The sequence below is a fragment of the Oncorhynchus masou genome, unplaced genomic scaffold (genome assembly GCF_036934945.1).
Source record: "Oncorhynchus masou masou isolate Uvic2021 unplaced genomic scaffold, UVic_Omas_1.1 unplaced_scaffold_520, whole genome shotgun sequence".
Lineage (NCBI taxonomy): Eukaryota > Metazoa > Chordata > Actinopteri > Salmoniformes > Salmonidae > Oncorhynchus > Oncorhynchus masou.
The window spans coordinates 30001-43967 of record NW_027011606.1 but is presented as its reverse complement, the minus strand read 5'-3'; the positions used below and the strand labels follow the sequence as shown (position 1 = coordinate 43967).

The 13967-nt window shown below is 46.1% G+C and overlaps 1 pseudogene; it reads left to right on the top strand.

Annotated features, from left to right (window-relative positions):
- Positions 1–13967, top strand: part of LOC135535837 (TBC1 domain family member 1-like) — an 86832-nt pseudogene that overhangs the window by 49082 nt on the left and 23783 nt on the right.

Sequence of the window (13967 nt, the reverse complement as noted above, 5' to 3'; positions counted from 1 at the left end):
ACACCGTTCTCGACAAACCATGTCTGTATGGACCTCGCGTTGTGCTTGGGGGCATTGTCATGCTGAAACAGGAAACTGTTGCCACCAAGTTGGAAGCACAGAATCATCTAGAATGTCATTGTATGCTGAAGCGTTAAGATTTCCCTTCACTGGACCTGAGGGGCCTGAACCATAAAAAAACAGCCCCAGACCATTATTCCTCCTCCACCAAACTTTACAGTTGCCACTATGCATTGCGGCAGGTAGCCTTCTACTGGCATCCGCCAAACCCAGATTGGTACTTTGAACTGCAAGATGGTGAAGTGTGATTCCTCACTACAGAGAACGTGTTTCCACTGCTCCAGAGTCCAATGTCAGCGAGCTTTACAACCACTCCAGTCGACGCTTGTCAATCGCGTATGGTGATCTTAGGTTTGTGTGCGGCTGCTCGGCCATGGAAACCAATTTTGTGAATCTCCCGATAAACAGTTCTTGTTCTGACGTTGCTTCCAGAGGCAGTTTGGAACTCGGTTGCAACAGATGATTTTTACACGCTTCAGCACTCAGTGGTCCTGTTCTGTGAGCTTGTGCGGTCTACCACTTTGCGGCTGAGCCGTTGTTGGTCCTAGACGTTTCCACTTCACAATAACAGCACCGGGTTAGCATTAGCAGAGCAGAAACTTCACCAACTGACTTGTTGGAAAGGTGGTGGTGCCATGTTGAAAATCACTGAGCCCTTCACTTTTTAATTTTTAATTTTTTTAATTTAACCTTTTTTATTTAACAAAGCAAGTCAGTTAAGAACACATTCTTATTTTACAATGATGGCCAACCCCTCCCCAAACCTGGACGACACTGGTCCAATTGTGCTTCGCAATGCCATTCTACTGCCAATGTTTGTCTATGGCGATTGCATGGCTGTGTGCCTGATTTTTATGGGTGTGGCTGAAATGGAACAATCCACTACTATGAAGGGTGTGTCCGCATACTGTTGTGTGTATACACAATGTATCTCATTTACATAAGTAGTCACACCCCTTTTGCCTTGACACTCCACTGTTGTGTGCATCTCATTTACATAAGTAGTCACACCCCTTTTGCCTTGACACTCCACTGTTGTGTGCATCTCATTTACATAAGTAGTCACACCCCTTTTGCCTTGACACTCCACTGTTGTGTTTATATACAATGCATCTCATTTACATAAGTAGCCACACCCTTTTGCCTTGACACTCCACTGTTGTGTGTATATACAATGCATCTCATTTACATAAGTAGTCACACCCCTTTTGCCTTGACACTCCACTGTTGTGTGTATATACAATGCATCTCATTTACATAAGTAGTCACACCCCTTTGATCATCCTTGATGTCGCTACAACTTGATTGGAGTCCACCTGTGGCCAATTGTAATGAGTTGGAACATGGAAACACACCGGTCTATATATGGTTCCACAGTTGACCGAGCAGAAACTATACCAGGAAGTCCGGAGATCTCTGATACAGAGAATTGTGATGAGGCATATATCTGGGGGAAAGGTTATAAAACAACTTCTGGACTTTTTGAAAGTTTCCAAGAGCACATTGGTCTCCAGACGACCCAGACTCTGTCTAGAGCTCGCTGTCCGACCAAACTGAGCAACCGTGCAAGAAGGACCTTGGTCAGGGGGGACCAGGAACACAATGACCACTCTGACAGAACTACCGAGTTCCTGAGGTGAGATGGGAGAACCTGCCAGAAGGACCTCGGGTCAGGGAGGGGACCAAGAACCCAATGACCACTCTGACGGAACTACCGAGTTCCTGAGGTGAGATGGGAGAACCTGCCAGAAGGACCTCTGTCAGGGAGGGGACCAAGAACCCAATGACCACTCTGACGGAACTACCGAGTTCCTGAGGTGAGATGGGAGAACCTGCCAGAAGGACCTCTGTCAGGGAGGGGACCAAGAACCCAATGACCACTCTGACGGAACTACCGAGTTCCCGAGGTGAGATGGGAGAACCTGCCAGAAGGACCTCGGGTCAGGGAGGGGACCAAGAACCCAATGACCACTCTGACGGAACTACCGAGTTCCCGAGGTGAGATGGGAGAACCTGCCAGAAGGACCTCGGGTCAGGAGGGGACCAAGAACCCAATGACCACTCTGACGGAACTACCGAGTTCCTGAGGTGAGATGGGAGAACCTGCCAGAAGGACCTCGGTCAGGGAGGGGACCAGGAACCCAATGACCACTCTGACGGAACTACCGAGTTCCCGAGGTGAGATGGGAGAACCTGCCAGAAGGGCAACGGGTTTCTACAGCACTTCACCAATCTGGGCTTTATGGGGGAGTGGCCAGACGGAAGCCACTCCCTGATTTAAAAAAAAGGCACATGACAGCACACCTGAAGATTGCAAAAAGGCAAAAGATTCTGTGGTCCAACCAGGCACAGATCATCACCCGTCTAACACCGTCCTTACCGTGAAGCATGGTGGTGGCAGCATCATGCTATGGGGATGCTTTTCAGCAGCAGGGACTGGGGAGACTGGTAAGGATGGAGGGAACAATGAATGGAACCAAATACAGGCAAATCCTTGACGAGAACCTGCTTGAGGGCAAACGACCTTAGACTGGGGCGAAGATTTGCCAAAGCAACGCTGGAGTGGCTTCAGAACAAGAATGAGAAAGTCCTTGAGTGGCCCAGCCAGACTTGAATCCCATTGAAAATCTGTGGAAAGACTTGAAGATTGCTGTTCACCGCCGCTCCCCATCTAACTTAACAAAGCTTAAGAAAATCTCCAAGCTGATACAGAACTACCCAAGACGACTCCAAGCCGATACAGACCTACCCAAGACGATTCCAAGCCGATACAGACCTACCCAAGACGACTCCAAGCTGATACAGACCTACCCAAGACGACTCCAAGCCGATACAGACCTACCCAAGACGACTCCAAGCCGATACAGACCTACCCAAGACGACTCCAAGCCGATACAGACCTACCCAAGACGACTCCAAGCCGATACAGACCTACCCAAGATGACTCCAAGCTGATACAGACCTACCCAAGACGACTCCAAGCTGATACAGACCTATCCAAGACGACTCCAAGCCGATACAGACCTACCCAAGACAACTCCATGCTCATACAGACCTACCCAAGACTACTCCAAGCTGATGCAGACCTACCCAAGCCAACTCCAAGCTGATACAGACCTACCCAAGACGACCAAGCTGATACAGACCTACCCAAGACGACTCCAAGCTGATGCAGACCTACCCAAGACGACTCCAAGCTGATACAGACCTACCCAAGATGACTCACAGCTGTAATCTCCGCCAAAGGTGCTTCTACAAAGTATTGAGTCAGGGGTGTGAATACATAAGTCAATTAGATATGTAGGTATTTTATCTTCAATAAATTTACAAAAAAATTATCTAAAAATATGTTTTCACTTTGTCATTATGGGGTGTTGTGATATCATTATGGGTTATTGTGTGTAGATAGGTGAGAAATACAATCTATTTCATCAATTTTGAATCCAGGCTGAAACCCAATGTAGATTAAGTCAAGGGGTCTGTATACTTTCTGTAGGCTCTGTAGCATAGTGATATTCACAGATATGTAGATCATGTAGTCATGGAGACCTCATGTCAGCTGTAACCTAGCAACATAACACACAGGTATGATGCATGGTAAGTCATGTCCAGTAGTATTGACTTAGTTCCTGGTGCTGTCGGAGCACAGTAAGTCATGTTCAGTAGTGGAGACTTAGTTCCTGGTGCTGTCGGTGCACAGTAAGTCATGTTCAGTAGTATTGACTTAGTTCCTGGTGCTGTCGGTGCACAGTAAGTCATGTTCAGTAGTATTGACTTAGTTCCTGGTGCTGTCGGAGCACAGTAAGTCATGTTCAGTAGTGGAGACTTAGTTCCTGGTGCTGTCGGTGCACAGTAAGTCATGTTCAGTAGTATTGACTTAGTTCCTGGTGCTGTCGGTGCACAGTAAGTCATGTTCAGTAGTATTGACTTAGTTCCTGGTGCTGTCGGTGCACAGTAAGTCATGTTCAGTAGTGGAGACTTAGTTCCTGGTGCTGTCGGTGCACAGTAAGTCATGTCCAGTAGTGGATACTTAGTTCCTGGTGCTGTCGGAGCACAGTAAGTCATGTTCAGTAGTATTGACTTAGTTCCTGGTGCTGTCGGTGCACAGTAAGTCATGTTCAGTAGTATTGACTTAGTTCCTGGTGCTGTCGGAGCACAGTAAGTCATGTTCAGTAGTGGAGACTTAGTTCCTGGTGCTGTCGGTGCACAGTAAGTCATGTTCAGTAGTATTGACTTAGTTCCTGGTGCTGTCGGTGCACAGTAAGTCATGTTCAGTAGTATTGACTTAGTTCCTGGTGCTGTCGGAGCACAGTAAGTCATGTTCAGTAGTGGAGAGGAGAGAACCAGCAGACAGTAAGTGTTCTTTGAGAGTGGTCATTCTAGTCTGGTTTCAGCAGGAAAATGTCACAAACCAGGAACACTTTATTCCAGGGAACTTTAATTGTCACGACATCGTCCATCACGTTGTCCCATAGAGGTGTGGTGACCTCACCATCCATCACATTGGCCCATAGAGGTGTGGTGACCTCACCATCCATCACGTTGTCCCATAGATGTGTGGTGACCTCACCATCCATCACGTTGGGCCCATCGAGTGTGGTGACCTCACCATCCATCACGTTGTCCCATCGAGGTGTGGTGACCTCACCATCCATCACGTTGGGCCCATAGAGGTGTGGTGACCTCACCATCCATCACGTTGGCCCATCACGTTGTCCCATCGAGGTGTGGTGACCTCACATCCATCACGTTGTCCCATAGAGGTGTGGTGACCTCACTATCCATCACGTTGTCCCATAGAGGTGTGGTGACCTCACCGTCCATCACGTTGGGCCCATCGAGGTGTGGTGACCTCACTGTCCATCACGTTGTCCCATCGAGGTGTGGTGACCTCACCGTCCATCACGTTGGGCCCATCGAGGTGTGGTGACCTCACTATCCATCACGTTGTCCCATAGAGGTGTGGTGACCTCACTGTCCATCACGTTGTCCCATCGAGGTGTGGTGACTTCACCATCCATCACGTTGTCCCATTGAGGTGTGGTGACCTCACTGTCCATCACATTGTCCCATAGAGGTGTGGTGACCTCACTGTCCATCACGTTGTCCCATCGAGGTGTGGTGACCTCACTGTTCATCACGTTGTCCCATCGAGGTGTGGTGACCTCACCGTCCATCACGTTGTCCCATTGAGGTGTGGTGACCTCACTGTCCATCACATTGTCCCATAGAGGTGTGGTGACCTCACCATCCATCACGTTGTCCCATCGAGGTGTGGTGATCTCACAGTCCATCACGTTGTCCCATCGAGGTGTGGTGACCTCACTGTCCATCACGTTGTCCCATCGAGGTGTGGTGACCTCACTGTTCATCACGTTGTCCCATCGAGGTGTGGTGACCTCACCGTCCATCACGTTGTCCCATTGAGGTGTGGTGACCTCACTGTCCATCACATTGTCCCATAGAGGTGTGGTGACCTCACCATCCATCACGTTGTCCCATCGAGGTGTGGTGATCTCACAGTCCATCACGTTGTCCCATCGAGGTGTGGTGACCTCACTGTCCATCACGTTGTCACATCGAGGTGTGGTGACCTCACAGTCCATCACGTTGTCCCATCGAGGTGTGGTGACCTCACCATCCATCACGTTGGCCCATAGAGGTGTGGTGACCTCACCATCCATCACGTTGTCCCATAGAGGTGTGGTGACCTCACCATCCATCACGTTGGCCCATAGAGGTGTGGTGACCTCACCATCCATCACGTTGTCCCATCGAGGTGTGGTGACCTCACCATCCATCACGTTGTCCCATCGAGGTGTGGTGACCTCACCGTCCATCACATTGTCCCATAGAGGTGTGGTGACCTCACCATCCATCACGTTGTCCCATAGAGGTGTGGTGACCTCACCGTCCATCACGTTGGCCCATAGAGGTGTGGTGACCTCACCATCCATCACGTTGGCCCATAGAGGTGTGGTGACCTCACCGTCCATCACGTTGGCCCATAGAGGTGTGGTGACCTCAGCGTCCATCACGTTGGCCCATAGAGGTGTGGTGACCTCACCATCCATCACATTGTCCCATAGAGGTGTGGTGACCTCACCATCCATCACATTGACCCATAGAGGTGTGGTGACCTCACCGTCCATCACGTTGGCCCATAGAGGTGTGGTGACCTCACCATCCATCACGTTGTCCCATAGAGGTGTGGTGACCTCACCATCCATCACGTTGGCCCATAGAGGTGTGGTGACCTCACCATCCATCACGTTGGCCCATAGAGGTGTGGTGACCTCACCATCCATCACGTTGGCCCATAGAGGTGTGGTGACCTCACCATCCATCACGTTGGCCCATAGAGGTGTGGTGACCTCAGCGTCTGGCCCGGTCTGAACAGAACACCGCACTTATTTGGTATTTTTATTAGGATCCCCATTAGCTGTTGCCAAAGCAGCAACTACTCTTCCTGAGGCACAGAGTACAGAGCACACAGCACAGAGCACACAGCACGGAGCACACAGCACGGAGCACAGAACACAGAGCACAGAACACAGAGCACAGAACACAGAGCACAGAACACAGAGCACAGAACACAGAGCACAGAGCACAGAGCACAGAGCACAGAACACAGAGCACAGAGTACAGAACACAGAGTACAGAACACAGAGTACAGAACACAGAGTACAGAACACAGAGTACAGAACACAGAGTACAGAACACAGAGTACAGAACACAGAGTACAGAACACAGAGTACAGAACACAGAGTACAGAACACAGAGTACAGAACACAGAGTACAGAACACAGAGTACAGAACACAGAGTACAGAACACAGAGCACAGAACACAGAGCACAGAACACAGAGTACAGAACACAGAGTACAGAACACAGAGTACAGAACACAGAGCACAGAACACAGAGTACAGAACACAGAGTACAGAACACAGAGTACAGAACACAGAGCACAGAGCACAGAGCACAGAACATCAATAGACAAGAACAGCTCAAGGATAGAACTCCATACATTTTTAAAAAGGCACACGTAGCCTACATATCAATGCTTAAACACAAACTATCTGGGTCCAATAGGGGGAGAGGCGTTGAGCTGTGAGGTGTGGCTTTATCTGTTTTGTGAAACCAGGTTTACTGTTTATTGGAGCAATATGAGATGGAAGGAAGTTCCATGCAATTAGGGCTCTATATAATACTGTAAGCTTTCCTGAATTTGTTCTGGATTTGGGGATGGTGAAAAGACCCCTGGTGGGGTAAGTGTGTGTGTCATAGCTGTGTGTAAGTTCACTGTGCAAACAATGTTGGATTTTCAACACGATTGTTTCTTGTAAAAAGAAGTGATTGCAGTCAGTGTCTCCTCAACTCTGAGCCAAGAGAGAGACGGGCAGCATAGTATTTATATCAGCCCTCTGAGTACAATGAAGAGCAAGACGTGCTGCTCTGTTCTGGGCCAGCGGCAGCTTGACGAGGTCTTTCTTTGAAGCACTCGGACCACACGACTGGACACTAATCAAGATCAGATAAAACGAGAGCAGGACTTGTTTTGTGGTGTGTGGTGTGGTGTCAAAAAAGTAGAGCAAACATTGAATCTATATGTTTTGACTGTTTACTAAACTAAGGTAACGGCCAGTCATTTATTCTCCTCAACTTGTTCAACAGCCACACCATTCATTACCAGATTCAGTTGAGGTCTAGAACTTAAGGGATGATTTGTACCAAATTCAAAACGCTCTTAGTTTTAGAGATGTTCAGGACCAGTTTATTACTGGCCACCCATTTTCATTTCGTTTTATGTACTTCATCATGCGTTTGATTCCTGCTGGGGCCCACCTATACTATACCTATACTATACTATACCTATACTATACTATACCTATACTATACTATACTATACCTATACCTATACTATACCTATACCAAAACATGTAACATATACTATACCTATACTATACCTATACCAAAACATGTAACCTATACTATACCTATACCAAAACATGTAACATATACTATACCAAAACATGTAACCTATACTATACCTATACTATACCTATACCAAAACATGTAACATATACTATACCTATACTATACCTATACCAAAACATGTAACCTATACTATACCTATACCAAAACATGTAACCTATACTATACCTATACTATACCTATACCAAAACATGTAACCTATACTATACTATACCAAAACATGTAACCTATACTATACTATACCAAAACATGTAACTGAGACTATACTATAGCAAAACATGTAACCTATACTATACTACACCAAAACATGTAACCTATACTATACCAAAATATGTAACCTATACTATACTATACTATACCAAAACATGTAACCTATACTACACTATACCAAAACATGTAACCTATACTATACCAAAATATGTAACCTATACTATACTATACCAAAACATGTAACCTATACTATACCAAAACATGTAACCTATACTATACCTATACCAAAACATGTAACCTATACTATACCTATACCAAAACATGTAACCTATACTATACCTATACCAAAACATGTAACCTATACTATACCTATACCAAAACATGTAACCTATACTATACTATACCAAAACATGTAACCTATACTATACCTATACCAAAACATGTAACCTATACTATACCTATACCAAAACATGTAACCTATACTATACTATACCAAAACATGTAACCTATACTATACCTATACCAAAACATGTAACCTATACTATACTATACCAAAACATGTAACCTATACTATACTATACCAAAACATGTAACCTATACTATACCTATACCAAAACATGTAACCTTACTATACCTATACCAAAACATGTAACCTATACTATACCAAAACATGTAACCTATACTATACTATACCAAAACATGTAACCTATACTATACTATACCAAAACATGTAAACTATACTATACTATACCAAAACATGTAACCTATACTATACTATACCAAAACATGTAACCTATACTATACCTATACCAAAACATGTAACCTTTACTATACCTATACCAAAACATGTAACCTATACTATACCAAAACATGTAACCTATACTATACTATACCAAAACATGTAACCTATACTATACTATACCAAAACATGTAACCTATACTATACTATACCAAAACATGTAACCTATACTATACTATACCAAAACATGTAACCTATACTATACCTATACCAAAACATGTAACCTATACTATACCTATACCAAAACATGTAACCTATACTATACCTATACCAAAACATGTAACCTATACTATACTATACCAAAACATGTAACCTATACTATACCTATACATGTAACCTATACTATACCAAAACATGTAACCTATACTATACCAAAACATGTAACCTATACTATACCTATACTATACCAAAACATGTAACCTATACTATACTATACCAAAACATGTAACCTATACTATACTATACCAAAACATGTAACCTATACTATACTATACCAAAACATGTAACTGAGACTATACTATAGCAAAACATGTAACCTATACTATACCTATACTATACCAAAACATGTAACCTTTACTATACTATACCAAAACATGTAACCTATACTATACCTATACCAAAACATGTAACCTATACTATACTATACCAAAACATGTAACCTATACTATACTATACCAAAACATGTAACCTATACTATACTATACCAAAACATGTAACCTATACTATACTATACCAAAACATGTAACCTATACTATACTATACCAAAACATGTAACTGAGACTATACTATAGCAAAACATGTAACCTATACTATACCTATACTATACCAAAACATGTAACCTATACTATACCTATACCAAAACATGTAACCTATACTATACTATACCAAAACATGTAACCTATACTATACTATACCAAAACATGTAACCTATACTATACTATACCAAAACATGTAAGCACCCATGACAGTCTCTCTCTGTCTCTCTCTCTTTCTCTCCCTCTCTCCCCTCTCTCTCTGTCTCTCTCTGTCTCCCCCTCTCTCTCTGTCTCTCTCTCTGTCTCTCTGTCTCTTTCTCTCCCTCTCTCTCTCTCTCTCTCCTCTCTCTCTCTCTCTCTCTCTCTCTCTCTGTCTCTCTCTCTCTCTCTCTCTATCTCTCTGTCTCTGTCTCTCTCTGTCTCTCTCTCTCTTCTGTCTCTCTCTCTCTGTCTCTCTCTGTCTCTCTCTTTCTGTCTCTCTCTCTGTCTCTGTCTCTTTCTCTCTCTCTGTCTATCTCTCTGTCTCCCCCTCTCTCTCTCTCTCTCTCTCTCTCTCTCTCTCTCTTCTCTCCTCTGTCTCTCTCTCTCTCTGTCTATCTCTCTGTCTCCCCCTCTCTCTCTCTCTCTCTCTCTCTCTCTCTCTCTCTCTCTTCTCTCTCCCTCTGTCTCTCTCTCTCTGTCTCTCTCTCTGTCTCCCCCTCTCTCTCTCTCTCTCTCTCTCTCTGTCTCTCTCTCTCTCCCTCTCTCCCTCTCTCTCTCTGTCTCTCTCTGTCTCCCCCTCTCTCTCTCTCTCTCTGTCTGTCTCTCTGTCTCTCTCTGTCTCTCTCTCTTCTGTCTCTCTCTCTCTGTCTCTGTCTCTTTCTCTCTCTCTGTCTATCTCTCTGTCTCCCCCTCTCTCTCTCTCTCTGTCTCTCTCTCTGTCTCCCTCTCTCTCTCTCTCTCTCTCTCTGTCTCTCTCTCTGTCTCCCCCCTCTCTCTCTCTCTCTCTCTCTCTCTCTCGCTCTAGGTCCCTGAGATCATCAGTACGCTGCGTCAGGCTGGGAAGAGCTCGGCGCGCAACGATGACCTCGCAGCGCCCACCCCCGCCGCCTCTTCCTCAGAAGACTGTGCTCCGTCCGCGTCGTCGGCCTTCGGCGCCGCCACCATGTTTGCCAAGAGGTTTGAGGTTCTGTTCTGTGGACGAGTGACCGTCGCTCACAAGAAAGCCCCGCCCGCTTTGATTGACGAGTGCATCGAGAAATTCAGCCAATCCGTAGGGCCCGGGGCGATCCCAAACCAGAAAGTGGCGGTGGATTGGTGGACGGATTGCAGAGAACTCTGGCCTTACCGACGCTGACGCGAAATGGAGGAACGGGGGATGGAGAGGTCAGAGGAGGAGGATACGGTGCCTCTAGTGGTGGGAGGCCGGCGGTGTTCAAACCAGACCCCAGTTTCCCCTGTCTCCGGGCCCTGGATGAGAACGGACTGTCACCTGAACTACACACACACACCGCTGGGGTTCAGCCCACCAGTCTACAGGAGAATAGGACCATGCTGTTCATGGTAACTAACACACACACACACACACACACACACACACACACACACACACACACACACACACACACACACACACCGCTGGGGTTCAGCCCACTAGTCTACAGGAGAATAGGACCATGCTGTTCATGGTAGCTAACTCCACACACACACACACACACACACACACACACACAACACACACACACACACACACACACACACACACACACACACACACACACACACACACACACACACACACACACATCCTTATGACTCAGCAAGTCCCGGTGAACCCTACAACACACACTCAGGGTGACTCCGCAGTGGTTGACCCTAGGTACCCCTCTGCCACCCTGTTTCCTGTCCAGGAAGGAAGTGGTCAGCATGGAACCAGGAAGTAGAACGGGGAGCCGTCCAACACAGCAGACACTCATCTATAATAATACCCTCACGTCATCCTGTCTGTCGCTACCGGCAACACAGACACACACACACACACCATCGCCTCATCCACATGACATAATTTATGTCTCTCTGTCTCTCTCTCACTCTCACTCTGTCTCTCTGTCTCTGACACTCTCTCTCTCTCTCTCCCTGTCTCTCTCTCTCTCTCCGTCTCTCTCTCTCTCCATCTGTCTCTGTCTCTCTGTCTCTCTCCTCTCTCTCTCTCTCTCTCTCTCTCTCTCTCTCTGTCTCTGTCTCTCTCTGTCTCTGTCTCTCTCTCTCTGTCTCTCTCTCTCTCTCTCTCTCTCTCTCTCTCTGTCTCTCTCTCTCTCTCTCTCTCTCTCTCTCTCTCTCTCTCTCTCTCTCTCTCTCTCTCTCTCTCTCTCTCTCTCTGTCTCTCTCTGTCTCTCTCCTCTCTCTCTCTCTCTCTCTCTCTGTCTTTGTCTCTCTCTCTGTCTCTCTCTCTCTCTCTCTGTCTCTTTCTCTCTGGCTTTCGCCCAAACAGAAATGCTGCCTCAACCATGAGATCACACACTCCTCACCACAGCCCTGTGTTTAACACACACACACACACTAACCGTATACATCAATGATGATCAACCACCTCTATACATGTGCTCCAGTTGCCCCTTTATACATGCTGCTCCTTTACACATGCTGATCCTTTACACATGCTGCTCCTTTACACATGCTGCTCCTTTACACATGCTGCTCCTTTACATGCTGCTCCTTTACACATGCTGCTCCTTTACACATGCTGCTCCTTTACACATGCTGCTCCTTTACACATGCTGCTCCTTTACACATGCTGATCCTTTACACATGCTGCTCCTTTACACATGCTGCTCCTTTACACATGTTGCTCCTTTACACATGTTGCTCCTTTACACATGCTGCTCCTTTACACATCCTGCTCCTTTACATGCTGCTTCTTTACATACTGCTCCTTAACACATGCTGCTCCTTTACACATGCTGCTCCTTTACACATGCTGCTCCTTTACACATGCTGCTCCTTTACACATGCTGCTCCTTTACACATGCTGCTCCTTTACATGCTGCTCCTTTACATGCTGCTCCTTTACATGCTGCTCCTTTACATGCTGCTCCTTTACATGCTGCCAATTTACATGCTGCCAATTTACATGCTGCCCCTTTACATGCTGCTCCTTTACACATGCTGCTCTTTTACATGCTGCTCTTTACACATGCTGCTCCTTTACATGCTGCCCCTTTACATGCTGCTCCTTTACATGCTGCTCCTTTACATGCTGCTCCTTTACATGCTGCTCCTTTACATGCTGCTCCTTTACATGCTGCCAATTTACATGCTGCCAATTTACATGCTGCCCCTTTACATGCTGCTCCTTTACACATGCTGCTCTTTTACATGCTGCTCTTTACACATGCTGCTCCTTTACATGCTGCCCCTTTACATGCTGCTCCTTTACATGCTGCTCCTTTACATGCTGCCCCTTTACATGCTGCTCCTTTACACATGCTGCTCTTTTACATGCTGCTCTTTACACATGCTGCTCCTTTACATGCTGCCCCTTTACATGCTGCTCCTTTACATGCTGCTCCTTTACACATGCTTCTCCTTTACATGCTGCTCCTTTACATGCTGCCCCTTTACATTCTGCTCCTTTACACGCTGCTCCTTTACACATGCTTTCCCTTTACATTCTGCCCCTTTACATGCTGCCCCTTTACACATGCTGCTCCTTTACACATGCTGCTCCTTTACATGCTGCTCCTTTACACATGCTGCCCCTTTACATTCTGCCCCTTTACATTCTGCTCCTTTACATGCTGCTCCTTTACACATGCTGCTCCTTTACACATGCTGCTCCTTTACATGCTGCTCCTTTACATGCTGCCCCTTTACATTCTGCTCCTTTACATGCTGCTCCTTTACACATTCTGCTCCTTTACACATGCTGCTCCTTTACATGCTGCTCCTTTACACATGCTGCTCCTTTACATGCTGCTCCTTTACATGCTGCTCCTTTACATGCTGCTCCTTTACACATTCTGCTCCTTTACACATTCTGCTCCTTTACACATGCTGCTCCTTTACACATGCTGCTCCTTTACATGCTGCTCCTTTACACATGCTGCTCCTTTACATGCTGCCCTCTTTACACATGCTGCCCCTTTACATTCTGCTCCTTTACATGCTGCT